The sequence below is a fragment of the Gossypium hirsutum genome, chromosome D07 (assembly GCF_007990345.1).
Source record: "Gossypium hirsutum isolate 1008001.06 chromosome D07, Gossypium_hirsutum_v2.1, whole genome shotgun sequence".
Taxonomy (NCBI): Eukaryota; Viridiplantae; Streptophyta; class Magnoliopsida; order Malvales; family Malvaceae; genus Gossypium; species Gossypium hirsutum.
Window position 1 is genome coordinate 36,072,492 of NC_053443.1, and position 13,694 is coordinate 36,086,185.

At 38.4% G+C, this 13,694-nt stretch overlaps 1 long non-coding RNA gene across 1 annotated transcript; it reads left to right on the forward strand.

Annotated features, from left to right (window-relative positions):
- Positions 1–220: 220 nt before the first annotated feature.
- On the forward strand, positions 221–3,134 carry LOC121219066 (uncharacterized). The gene is made up of 3 exons (XR_005915656.1): positions 221–1,634; positions 1,837–1,896; positions 2,374–3,134. It is a non-coding gene; the product is annotated as an uncharacterized lncRNA (long non-coding RNA).
- The last annotated feature ends 10,560 nt before the right edge of the window (positions 3,135–13,694 follow it).

Genomic DNA, 13,694 nt, shown 5'->3' on the forward strand with positions numbered 1-13,694 from the left:
GCGTTACTTTGAACCAAATTTTTAAAAAAAATTTTAATCCTGTGTCACGACATGCCTAGACCCGTGACACGACATAGCACTTCAACACAAATTTATGGGAAATTATGACGGTGTGTCGCGACACGTGTACTCTTTTGTTGCAACACGACATATTTTTCTTCAATTTCCACCCTATTTTCGTGAGTGGCCTGTTGGATTTTCTATATAAACTATATGGTTTTAAACCTAAAATATCACTTTCAAAACACCAAATAGAGCACCCAAGAGAAATAGGAGTCGTCACACCTCTTTTCCACTGCAGTTGCTTCAATTTCGAGCTTTCCACTGCTAATTTTGCTGGTAGCTTCTTCTTTTCTCATTTGTTCATTACTTTTCTGGCATTGTTCTCTTTTATTTGACAGGTAGACCTCATCAGAAATAAGCAAAACACGATCGAATCGAGGTTTGACTTTCTAATCTCTTCATTTGTTACATGTTTTGTTTTATAGTTATTTATGTTTAATTAAAAACTGTACATAGCACCTCGTAAAGCACGACACATTCAAGAGGCAGTGCCGAATTTTGATGCTGTCTGTTTTCATAACCTAAAAGTGGAAAAGTATTCTTTACAGATGAATGAATGTACATTCTTTCAAGAACGGGGGTTTAATCCCTTGTTAATTAAGTGAAACACTATTTAGAAGTTAATGGATTTCCACCACAGGCATAATTTTTGTTTGACCCCAAATGAACTGGCGATCGACGCAATTGTTTATGAATTTTATGCTTCCTTGAAGAATAATGAAATACACAAAGTTCCGGGTGACATACATATATATGTAACAGTTCAGGGAAAACAGGTATTGGTCACACCTCGAGAAATTTTTTTGTATTATAACACACCATATTATGCCTATGATTTCTTAGAATTAGTTGATTTAAAGGTGTATCGAGACAAAGATATAGACACGGTCTTGAGATATCTCACCCAGGGGTGTGGCAAGTGGACTCACCGAACCAGTTCTAATATACTTTTTAAGTTTAATCAGGCCATTATGTTTCGGATGGTTAAGATGTGGATGCCATTTATTTTCACCCTTGTTTCTCCGACTTAAAATGTCTATCACGGTACCACCTTTCGTGCGGTTTTGCTTCACTCTATTTTGCAACGACAACTGGTCTGTATCGGTTAGTGGATATATCAAGCGATGCTATAATGCACTAGTGGCTAGAAGTGAGATATGTTGTCACACCCCAAAAATGCTATGTTCAAACTGAAATAGTGAATTTGGGTACTAAATTAGAATTTTTCAAATTGAGCGGGCTTTAGTGCAAATAAGAACAACTGGTGGACTGGTTGATAAAAGACTAGATTTCAACGGTAATCCGATCACATTGGAACTAGAAAGTTTCTTAGTGGGAGACGTGATGATTATGGACATGTACACTTGGCTGTTGAATTTGAGATCAGTGAAGGAAATGCGTGAGTAGTATATAAGGGAGAGATGTTATTCTCTGGGGTGGTTATCTCATCTTTCTGTTCTTTCTTCATCTTCTCCACTAGTCTGGTTGAAAGAGAGAAAGATTAAGGAGCGGTCTGCATGGAAGAAGGTAGCTAAAGTTTTTACATGAATAACTGATGGTTTCTCAAGCTGGTAAGCTCTGTAACCTTTTTGTGTTATGAATTTAAGTGAAGGAAAGAAAGTTAAGGATTTCAACTATCCATCAATTCTGTTCTGTTTTGGATAAAGTTGTGGATAACCATTTTAATGGTCTCTACATGCAGAAAAATTTTGGTTTTTATGATGATGAAATATCTTTGTTGGAGATTCTGAAATGATTATTTTGTTTTGTAAGCTGGAGGCTCAAGTAGCCAAGGGATAAAGCTAAATAGAAGGTTTTGGCATTACCTTCCAGGTGACTTCTAGAACTCAAGCCTTAAATAGATGTTTATGTTTTAATATTGCTTGTGGGGTCTATAACATCTATTCTAATATGATGAATTTTATGGTCGAATGATGATATATTGTGATGCATGCTATGTGTAAATATGAGAATATGTGATTGGTTGTAAGTTTATTTAGGAGGTATGAATGAGATGTTTGGCATAATATGTGTCATGTGAACAATAGTATTCGTTGAATGTTTATGTATGAAATGCATGTGTATGAATGCGGAGTTGTGGAGGGTTGTCGAAATGTGATTGAGATTGAAGACAGAGAAGGGAAAATGATATGTGATTTGCCTCCAATATGACATGTAAATGCAAACTGTGAATGGTGAATGCCCCGACCTTGTGGGGGAACATGTAAGTGTTAGAATTAACAAGGAAGATTTGCAGAGGTTTTGACGAACTATATAAAAAATGTATATATATGATATGTGGTTTTGCAGAGGTTCGGGCGGACTGTATGAAGAAAGCTGCACACTAGTATATGACAACCCTTTATGGGACGCAAAGGACTCTACGAAGTCAAAGGCTTTAAGCCATAAGAATAAATTCAAATCCATGGCTATAGAAATATCCAAAGAGGTCTGCAAAGTAGTTCACATTATGAATTTTCCCGACTTGTCGAGGTGGCATATTCCAATGGAGGTTCGTAAGATAAAATCGCGTATGAAAATCTGTGTATATGTGTTAACATTGATGTCACAACACATATGAGATCCGCTTGATACATCCGCTAAGAATGAGCTATCTATTTATGCATGTTCGTATGTGCAAGATATTATAAACCGTTAGGACTATATTACATATAGGATTCTGCAATAGGCGATTCGCTCTTAAGATTCCGCCCCCATGCTATCTATTTCTAAAAGTGTACCACTATGAATAAGTTATCTATTATTACGAGACAGAGGCAGGATACGACGAACCACCAGATTTGCCAGCTTGATTGAGATGAGTTGATCTTTTTATTAATCCGTAATGGGTGTCTTCCTTATGAATCTGTCGGTATGTTTCGTAAAGCATGAATCCGCAAACTTAGGTCTGAAATAGGAATCCATGAGGATCGTAACATGAATCTGAGTCTGTTAGGACAAGCTGCTAATAGCAATCTACAATAAGAACTATTCACCAAGATTTGGCTTATTAAATTATCTGTAACCATTGATGCAAGGTGTGCTATGGGAATTATCCATGAGTTTTCTTTCACAAGTTCGCAAGTAAGAATCTGCAAAGGTTTCCTATCAAAGAAGTAGTTGCATATGGATCCACATAGGTAACTAATGAAGATAGAGTTCATAGGAATAATTCGACAATAGGTCAAACGTTCATCTGCATTTTGATATTACATCTGTAAAGTCTTGTAAGTGATAGATTTTTATGTGCAAGGCTTTGATAGTCGAATATGAAATCTTCTATTTTCAAGTCATCCATAATTAGGGGTGATCAAAATCCAATTCGATTCCAAAAACTCAATAAAAAATTCATTTTGAATTAAATAGTTTGTGTTATTTGAGTTAATTCAAATTTTGAATTAAATAGTTTGAGTTGTTTGATTAATCAAGTTATTCATATCAAATTGAATAAAAACTTAAGTTTTTTGGTTTAACTTGAATATGAATTACACAATTCGAGTTATTCGAAAATCCAAATAAGAAAAGGAAAAACTACGCCGTTTTGATAAATGTTTACCTTTCTAAAGTTCAAATCAAAACCATTAAGTTAAAATGAAAAACTACGTCATTTTCATAAATGTTTACTCATTAAGTTAAAAGGCAAAACCATTATATTGTTTATATAGTTAAATAATCTTGTACTTTGTCTACTAGCTAAATAATCGGTCTATGTAAACACAACATTGAGTATAAATAATAGGATTCGTGAACTCGACTCGACTTGACTCGAAATTTTTTTACTTGATTTGGTTTGATTTGAAAAAAATTCAAATTGAATTCGGTTACTAAAATAAGATTCGTCAGCTTAACTAACTCAAAATTTATTGACTCGATTCAACTCGACTCGATCGAATACTAACCCTTATTCATAATAGATCAAAGGTAGTTAGTAAGATGAATTGTTCTCCAAGATGTGCAAATAAATAAGTGATGGTGTTTTGAGGATAACGTAGCATATACAAGTGAGTCAGCCCGTGTGAAGTGGATAATACGCCAATGAAATTGGCAAACCATCCTAGTCCAGACAATCAGACTTTAATTCTAAATCATGAATCAGCAGCTTATTAGCATTTTGTTGATGCAAGGTATGGATAACTCACTAAGTTCTTTTAAACTTACGTATGTGTCATTATGTATTGCAGGTATCAAGGGAAATTCAAGAGTTCGTGAAAGGACCAGGCCAGAAAACGTCGAGCTCAGGCAGAATGGCTTTTTGTTGTAATATGCATACAGTGGGGTGACCCAGAGGTAGAGTATCAGGGTCAAGCATAAGTCGGAATTATAGAGGTTTGTAGGAGACATTTCTAAGATTAAATAAAACTGTCTTTATATGAAAGCCACTTTGTAAAATATAATTGTATTAATTTCATATGGTTGGCAAAGTTAATTATTGATTCATAATTTAAATATTATTGGAAATTAATTAATATGTTAGGTGGAATGTATTAAGTGAATGTGATGGTTAAAACTTGAAATTTTGGAGCGTAGAACTTTCTACCTAGATCTGACGATCGGGTTAGGTATAAGGTGTTACACATGTACTTCCCCAATCTCGTGACAACCCTCTGCAAAAGGGCGGAGGTTCTTATGTCACGTACCGAGCAATTTGTGATGCTGATAAAAAGCATTCTCAGGTATAACATGTATGGTCAATTAGTTAACTTGTAGCGGAAACAGGTGAAGGAGTGGAACCAACGCCGAAAGGAGAAGATAAGCGTCCCGTCACCGTCCAAGTGGAAGAGCAAAAACTAGCCCCAATTAACCGATTTGACGTACATGTCAGTAGGGGTGTGTAAAATTCGGGTAAAATCGAAAAAATTCGGTTAACCAACCAAATTCGGTTAATCGGTCAGTTAACCGAATTTTTCGGTTAGGGGTCGGTTAATTATTTTTTGATTTTTTGGTTAACAGTTAATTTGGTTCGAAACCGGTCGGTTAATCGAATTTTTTCGATTTAACCGAAAAAATTAATAAATAAAATTATAATATATAAATAGGCTTACTATTTACCTAAACCCAATCCAAACCCAAGTATTCAACCCAACCCAATTACCCAACCCAACCCAATCATAAAAATTACAAATAATTTAATAAATAAAAATAAAATTCTAAAACTAAAACTAAAACTAAAGTCTAAAAGTCTACAAATAATCTAATTATGTAGTGATTCAATTCGGTTAATTTAGGTAATTTGGTTAATTTTTAAACAAAAATAAAAAATGTATAATTTTCGGTTAACCGACCGAATTAACCGAAATAATTTCGGTTCGATTAATTTTTTTTTGAAAAAATTTTGGTTTTGTTAACGGTTAAAAATTTTGAAAGGTCGGTTTATTCGGTTAATGTTATTTCGGTTCGGTTAACCGAATGAACACCCCTACATGTCAGATTTTGAGTGGGCCATACAATGGATGCAAGAGATGTCCTCGATAGGCATCGATTACGCATAGAGGTATGTCATTTGGGTGACTAGCCCTCCACCGAATAAGTATGCGCTCATTCAATATTCCGATGACACCGGGGGGAGATGAAGATGATGAAGAGCCTTTCCGAGCCTCATATGACAAAACAGTGTTTCAACTAGAACACCCATCTACAAAAGGAATCAAATTTCGTAGCTCGAGCCTACAAAGCCCAACCCAATCTTTAGGTAGTAGGGCTACGAAGACAGCCGCAGGAAGAGGCAATGGGAAGACTGTTGACAAAACATGTTTGGAAAACGCAGCAGAAAATAAGTTTAAGGGAAAAATTAGGGTTTTAATTTTTTTCCAAAAACAAGAACTTGGTTGTGATATCTAAAGTAATAAACACTTAATCAAAATTGTACCTTTTCGATTTGTCTAGGACGAACGTTTCAACCAAGTAGTCTTCACCACTATGCTCAAACTCACGTCTATCAAATGTGGGCTCGCTTCGAATAATAAAATTTTCCACAAAATTGCCAGTGGGGAAATTTCGCAATATCTAAAATTCTAGGTCAAGTTATAAAAACGAAAAATATCTCTAGAAATCTTCTGAAATAATTTCTTCAGAGAATTTTCTCTCTACAACATTCTCTTGAATTCAAGTGTGTGAAAAATAATGATTCAATGCTCTCTTTATGTAGAGAGAGTTTAGAGAGTTCAATTAAGATTAAACTTAATCACTTTAATATTAAATTAATATAATACTTATCAAGGTAAATATTAGATTAAATTTAATATTAAATCTATTAAATTAATAGAATATTTATTTATAAGATAAATAAAAAATTAAATTTAATATTAAGATAATCACTTTAATATTAATTAATAAAATACTATCAAGATAAATATTATGTGACAGCCCAAAGTTGACCCTAGTCGGGAAGTGGTTTCGGGACCGCTAAACCAAGTCACTAAAATGTTTGAATGTGATACTTATTGTCTAGAATATGTAATAATGAATGTGTGAAAATTTCAAGCTTCAATTTGGTTGATTTCATGTGAATTTAGTTAATAGGACTTATGTGAGAAAATTCTAAAATGTGATAGGTCAATGTGTGAGGACCTATTAGTGCATGTGGACAAAGGGGGGACTTGCATGTCAAATTTCCCCCCCTAATGAGTAGTGGCCGGCCATGACAAGGAATGATGGGCAAAACATGTCATGAAACATGTTTTGTTAATGGAAGAATAAAATAAGGAGTATGGGTAATAAAGAAATGGAAACAAAAGAAACAAAAAAATGTGTGGTTGCCCCCCCCATTGCCGTGAGCTAAAGAGAAGAAAGGAGAAAATTTTGTGTTCATCCTTTCTCACCTTCATTTTAGCCTAAATTAGAAAGAAAAACAAAGAAAAAAAAAATCTCTCATCCTTTGGTTCATCCTTGGCCAAAAATTTTAAGGAGGAAAGAAGAAGAAAGGTGAAGAGATTCGGCCATGCATGTAGCTAGGCTAAGGTATGTTTGATGATGTTCCATGAGATGCATGCATGTTTTAGTTGTTAGCTTGAGTTCTACCTAGCCCATGGTCTAAATCTTGCTATGTGATGGAAATGGCACTTGACCATGGATGCATCATTCTTGGTTGATGTTTGATGTTGTGGTGATGAGGCAAGAGGATGAGTTAAGATTCGGCCTAGGTGGAGGTTGTGTTAATGCCATTGCATGCAAAATATGAAGCTTGTTAATGATGCATGTGATGATGGCTTGATGATTCTTGAACCTCCTTTTTAGCATTTTTTTGTGTGAGCACATATGTGCATTGGTTGCTAAATGGAGAAGAATCGGCTAGCAAGATGTGTGCTAAGGCCGAATGCAACTTTGCATGTTAATGAGCAATGCATGTGTTAAATTGATGAAAAGGGGGAGGATGCTTTACTAGTGTGTATATGTGTGTATTAAGTGTTGAAATCGACCCCAAAAATAGACATGCATATTCGGCCAAGGGGAAAGAAATTAGCTAATATGTTGTGTTGATGCATGATTTTTGCATGTATGAGACTTTAATGTCTAATGTATAAATATGGGCTAAGTGCCTTGTGTTCATCTTTTTGATGCCTAAATGATGAAATCAATTTATTTGTTTGATTAAGCTCAAGAGCAAAGGGGAAATAAATCCGATAAAGGGAAGGAAAAAGTGGTTGAATAGCTAGCGGAATCGTTCGACAACACCCGAGGTAAGTTCTTGAGTAAGAGAGCTTAAATTACAATGTGATTAAATCATGCTCTATGTGTGGCTATTGAGCCGAATGTGCAAGGACGATATGTGTCTTGTGTTTGAGTTTCGCAAATGAAAATGAAATGTGAATGTGCATGATTAATTGAATGCTGTCCGGGCTAAGTCCCGAAGGCTTTGTGCTAAGTGAATATATCCGGACTAAGATCCGAAGGCCTTTGTGCGAGATACTAAATCCGGGTTAAGTCCTGAAGGCATTCGTGCGAGTTATTAAATCCGGGTTAAGTCCCGAAGGCATTCGTGCGAGTTATTAAATCCGGGTTAAGTCCCGAAGGCATTCGTGCGAGTTGTTAAATCCGGGTTATGTCCCGAAGGCATTGTGTGAGTTACTAAAACCGGGCTATGTCCCGAAGGCACTTGAACGAGGAGCTATATTCGGTTAAATTCCGAAGGTACGTGATTTGGAAATGAATGAGCTTGCTGTAAAATTCCAGCTAATACTCGAAAACATCCCAATATTGGGATATGTTACGTATGTGTTGAATTTAATCGAGCCCTTACAAATAAATGTTCGCTCAGTTGATAAACGAGCTACCGGCCTTCGGCCAAGTTAGTTTATTGTGTATGTACATAAGGGTTGTTAATGTTGTGAAGCAAGTTTGATATCGGTAAATTGCGTATTATGAAATATTCCGTTTAGCTAAATGTGTGCTATTCTTTGTGCATGCTGGAATTCCTTGCTCAAACTTACTAAGCATAAATTGCTTACTCGTTACATTGCTCCTCTGTTTTATAGATTTTTGGTTCTCCAGCTATCGGACTCGGGATCTTGAAGTCGAAGTCGCCCACACTATCAAAGGCTCTTTTGGGTACTATTTTGGTTGAATTTTGATATGGCATGTATAGGACTACCCATTGTTGTCTTTCGAGTACTTTATGAAATGTATAAGTGTACAGCCATGCGAAAATGGCTTGTAGAAGTGGAGTATGGCATTAGACCATTCGTATTTATGAATGTATAGATGGTTTCATGATGTAACTATAGTTGGAATGGAAGTGTTGAGCAAATGATCAGCCACTAGAATGGCTAAGTATGATCATATGTGGGCTTATGTATGACAAGGCCCTAGTTGGTCCATGAAACCCCAAATTAGGTAAGGTTTACTTTGAAAACAGCAGCTGATAGCAGCAGTGGTGTGGATTGGAAAAATCACAAGAATTCGTAGGAGTGGAATTAATTAGTGAATAAATTATTTAATCGAACCTTGATGAATCTACTTTCATATGGAAGTAACGAAACAATCATAGGAACAGTACAGTAAGAGATATTCGGGTTCTTGTGGAACAGGGCCAGAACAGTTTCTGGATTCCCTGTTCCGCCTTTGGAAATTCACTATAAATTGACCAGAGATAATTAGGGGTCATACCATATATTTATGGATTCCTCTCTGAGTCTAGTTTCCATAGAAACAAACGGCATCAGTATTGAAGCTCTGTGCAGAGAGATATCCCAGTCGTAATGGGAAAAGGTCAGTGTAGTCGACCCCTGTAACATGGGAGACTTTGACTAATAAACTGTACTAATTGGCCCGACCAAAAATTCTAGAAAAAAATACATAGGTGGGGACATGAGTCTAGTTTCAGGGAAAAATCACAAAACTGATTTTCGAGTTGTGAAACTCAAGATATGATTTTTGAAGCGACTAGTACTCAGACTGGGCAGTGTCTGGAAAAATTTTCAAAGTTTGTTAACATCTCGTGTCCGACTCCGGTGTCGGTCTCGGGTTCGGGGTGTTACATTTTATTGGTATCAGAGCTACGGTTTAGTCGATTCTAGGACTACCGTAATGTTTTGGGTCTAGCTATACATGCCATTTTATGCGATTACTTGATAGTGTGGTGATTTCTGACAATTGTAAATGTGTTTATTTATAGTAATGGATCCCGATCGTGACCGAGAGGTAGCTGATGATCTTGAGAGTGTAGCGCCTGCTCCCGCACAAGGGACAGTGCCGGCAAACTCTCAACCTAATGCTAGTAATCAGAATGATGAAGCTAGACAAGCATTCTATAGCGTGATGAATGATTGGTTTAACCAATACATTCGAACTAATATGGCTGTTCCACAACCTCCATTCCCGACAAATACTACCCCCGCACCTACAATACCACCGGTAACGGACCAAATAAGGTCAAATAAGCCCCCAGTTGACAGAATCCGAAAACATGGGGCTACTGAATTTAAGGCTATGGATAGCGATGATGCCGAGCAAGCTGAATTTTGGCTGGACAACACTATCCGGGTACTTGATGAGCTATCTTGTACACCCGATGAATGCCTAAAGTGTGCTATCTCCTTGCTACGTGATTCTGCCTACTATTGGTGGAGTACTCTGACTTCTATTGTGCCCCGAGAGCAAGTAACTTGGGAGTTTTTCCAAACTGAGTTTCGGAAAAAGTATATCAGTCAGAGATTTGTTGATCAAAAACGGAAGGAATTTCTTGAGCTTAAGCAAGGCTCCATGTCGGTTACTGATTACGAGCGAAAATTTGTTAGACTTAGCAAATACGCTCGGGAATGTGTTTCGTCCGAAGCTATTATGTGTAAACGCTTCGAGGATGGGCTGAATGAAGATATAAAAATGTTCGTTGGCGTTCTTGAAATACGAGAGTTCGTGGTACTTGTTGAACGAGCTTGTAAAGCCGAAGAGCTTAGAAAAGAAAAGCAAAGAGTTGATGAGGGAACTGGAGAGTTTCGTAAAAGATCCTCGGGAAGGTCTCTTCAACAGACATCGAAGAGATTTCGAGATGATGCGGGCCAGTTTAGAGGCACTTCGGGCCTTTTTGGACGAGATCGTGATCGACCCCCTGTGGGTACACGAGGCACTTCGGTCGCCAGTGTTGGGAATGAACGTCGAGACAGGACGAAATGCCGATATTGCGGTAAATGGCATTCGGGGAGTTGTAGATTTTGCTGACCGCTCCTGTAATAAATGCGGATCAGTTGACCACTTCATTAAAGATTGCCCGAGGTTGTCGGGACAGAATACAAATCAGAGTGGGAGACCGGGTGCTACCACTGCTCGAGGTAGATCATCTGGAAATATGGGCAATGCTAGTGGTGGTCAAAGAGGATCTAGAGATGATATAACCAGATCCGAAGCCCGTGCGCCTGCTAGAGCTTATGCTATACGTGCCCGCGAGGATGCTTCTTCGCCTGATGTTATTACCGGTACATTCACTCTCTTTGATACTAATGTAATTGCTTTGATTGACCCCGGTTCTACTCATTCTTACATATGTGAAACCTTAGCCTCCAGTAAGACTTTACCTATTGAGTCTACTGAGTTCGTAATTCGGGTGTCAAATCCCTTGGGTCGTTACGTGCTTGTCGACAAAGTGTGCAAGAAATGTCCCCTAGAAATTCGAGGTTCCTGTTTCCCGGCGAACTTGATGCTTTTGCCGTTTGATGAATTTGATGTTATCCTTGGTTTGGATTGGTTGACCGCGCATGATGCGATTGTGAATTGCAAGAGCAAGACTATTGATTTGAGATGCGCAAATAACGAAGTAGTCCGAATTGAGTCTGCGGACTTGGAGGGGATGCCAGCTGTAATATCAGCAATGTTGGCACAGAAATATGTAAGAAAAGGGTGCGAAGCATACCTTGCGTATGTACTTGGTGACAAAGAATTAGAAAAGAAACCCGAATCTGTGCCGGTGGTTTGTGAATACCCGGATGTTTTTTCGGAAGAATTACCGGGTTTACCACCTGTTCGGGAGGTAGAGTTTGGTATTGAGCTTGTACCAGGGACTACGCTGATTTCGATAGCTCCGTATCGTATGGCACCAACCGAGTTAAAGGAGTTGAAAGCTCAGTTGCAAGAACTGACGGATAGAGGTTTCGCTCGACCAAGTTTCTCACCTTGGGGTGCACCAGTATTGTTCGTGAAAAAGAAGGACGGAACCATGAGGTTGTGCATTGACTATCGTCAGCTGAATAAAGTGACGATAAAGAACAAATATCCGTTGCCGCGCATCGATGATTTGTTCGACCAACTGAAGGGAGCCTCAGTGTTCTCAAAAATAGATTTGAGATCGGGCTATTATCAGTTGCGAATCCGAGATTCAGATATTCACAAAACTGCCTTCAGAACGAGATATGGTCACTACGAATTCTTAGTGATGCCGTTTGGGCTCACTAATGCCCTGCAGTATTTATGGATTTGATGAATCGGATCTTCAGACCGTATTTGGATCGGTTCGTAGTGGTGTTCATTGATGACATTTTGGTCTATTCAAGAGACGAGACCGAACATGCTGAGCATCTGAGGCTAGTGCTGCAAATTTTGCGGGATAAGCAGTTATATGCTAAGTTTAGTAAGTGTGAGTTCTGGTTAAGAGAGGTTAGCTTCTTGGGTCATGTGGTATCCGCGTCGGGTATTCGAGTTGACCCGAACAAAATTTCAGCCATACTTGACTGGAAACCTCCGAGAAATGTTACTGAAGTTCGGAGCTTTTTGGGGCTCGCCGGTTATTACCGACGATTTGTGAAAGGTTTCTCGATGATAGCCACACCAATGACGAAGCTACTTCAAAAGGATGTTAAGTTCGAGTGGACGGAGAAATGTCAGAAAAGTTTCGACCAACTGAAAACTCATTTGACTGAAGCTCCAATTTTGGTGCAACCCGAATCAGGTAAAGAGTTTGTCATCTATAGTGACGCATCCCTACTTGGGTTGGGTTGCGTATTGATGCAAGAAGGTCGAGTCGTGGCCTATGCGTCGAGACAATTGAAGCCACACGAGAGGAATTATCCGACCCATGATCTCGAACTAGCTGCCATCGTGTTTGCTTTAAAATATGGCGACATTATCTGTTTGGTGAGAAGTGCCATGTATTTTCGGATCACAAAAGTCTCAAATATTTGATGACTCAACGAGACTTGAATCTGCGACAAAGACGTTGGCTTGAGTTGTTGAAAGATTACGAGCTTGTCATTGATTACCACCCGGGAAAGGCTAACGTGGTTGCGGACGCCTTAAGCCGGAAGTCATTGTTTACTTTACGAGCGATGAACGTGCATTTGTCTGTTCTACCAGACAGTGTGTTAGTAGCTGAATTAAAAGCTAAACCATTATTGACTCACCAAATTCGTGAAGCTCAGAAATTCGATGATGAATTGGTTGCAAACGGGCTAAGTGTTTCCGAACGAGGAATCGGAGTTTCAAATTGATGATGATAATTGTTTGAGGTTCAGAAATCGTTTGTGTGTTCCAAGGAATTCGGAACTCATTTCGATGATTCTAAACGAAGCCCATTGTAGCCGAATGTCAATTCACCCGGGGAGTACGAAAATGTACAACGATTTGAAACGTCAATTTTGGTGGCATGGTATGAAACGGGACATCTCCGACTTTGTTTCGAGATGTTTGATATGTCAACAAGTGAAAGCGGAACATCAAGTGCCTTCAGGATTACTCCAGCCGATCATGATACCCGAGTGGAAATGGGATCGAGTCACAATGGACTTTGTGTCCGGACTGCCCTTGTCAGCAAGTAAGAAGGATGCGATATGGGTTGTTGTTGATAGACTGACTAAGTCGGCTCATTTCATCCCCGTACGTACGGATTTTTCATTGGATAAACTAGCTGAATTGTACGTTTATCAAATTGTGAGATTACACGGGGTACCTGTTTCTATCGTGTCGGATAGAGATCCGAGATTCACCTCACGATTTTGGAAGAAATTGCAAGAAGCTCTGGGTACCAAGCTGCATTTTAGCACTGCTTTTCACCCCAAACCGATGGTCAATCCGAGCGGATAATTCAGATACTTGAGGATATGTTGAGATGTTGCATCCTCGAGTTCAGTAGTTCATGGGAACGGTATTTACCTTTGATTGAATTCGCTTACAACAATAGTTTTCAATCAAGTATTAAGATGGCACCTTAC